Here is a 712-nt window from a genome sequence, read left to right as displayed (position 1 = left end):
GTCCTGGAACTCACTTGTAGACCAGGCTGGCCTCAAACTCAGAAATCTGCCTGCCTCTGCCTCCCAAGTGCTGGGATTAAAGGTGTGCGCCACCACACCCGGCTTCTGCAAGTATTCTTAATGTAGGCTCATTAAGTGGTACTGTGTTGTTAGCTATGGATTGATAAGGGAAACTTTCCCTTTATGACACATTTTCAGGGAAGGGTTTTGCTACAAAAGCTCATCAAATTCGATGCCTGGTTTACTTCTGGTCTGTTTTTATCACAGGAGCAGCATTTAATTAGAACCTTGCCAGTCTTGGATAGGAAAGGTGGCATGTCACCAGCTGGCTTCTCAAACTTAGGCTGGGAGGTGATACACATAATTACCACAGATTACATCAGCCAGAGAAGATCACTGTCAACTGTGGGATGGCTGTGGGGTTGTGGAAGGACTGCCCTCACATTCCCCTAGATGATCACTTGTTTTGTCCAATTATTAAAAACCTAAAGGAGAGCTACGAACAGATGCAGAAAATCTGGGAGAAGTGAATTTACTTGTCTGAGTCTCCGCCCCTTCTGTAGTAGAATAAGATTCAAACCCAGGCTACTACCTACTGGGAGGAATTTTACGCACTAGCAGGTTAAAGGAGCAGGGTATATAGTTGGTGGGAGTGTAAGCAATTAACAGCTGTTATGGAAATCAGGGTGCTTCCCCAAAAATGTAACAACCA

This window comes from Mus pahari, chromosome 11 (assembly GCF_900095145.1).
Source record: "Mus pahari chromosome 11, PAHARI_EIJ_v1.1, whole genome shotgun sequence".
NCBI lineage: Eukaryota > Metazoa > Chordata > Mammalia > Rodentia > Muridae > Mus > Mus pahari.
Note: the sequence above shows the minus strand (reverse complement) of the source record.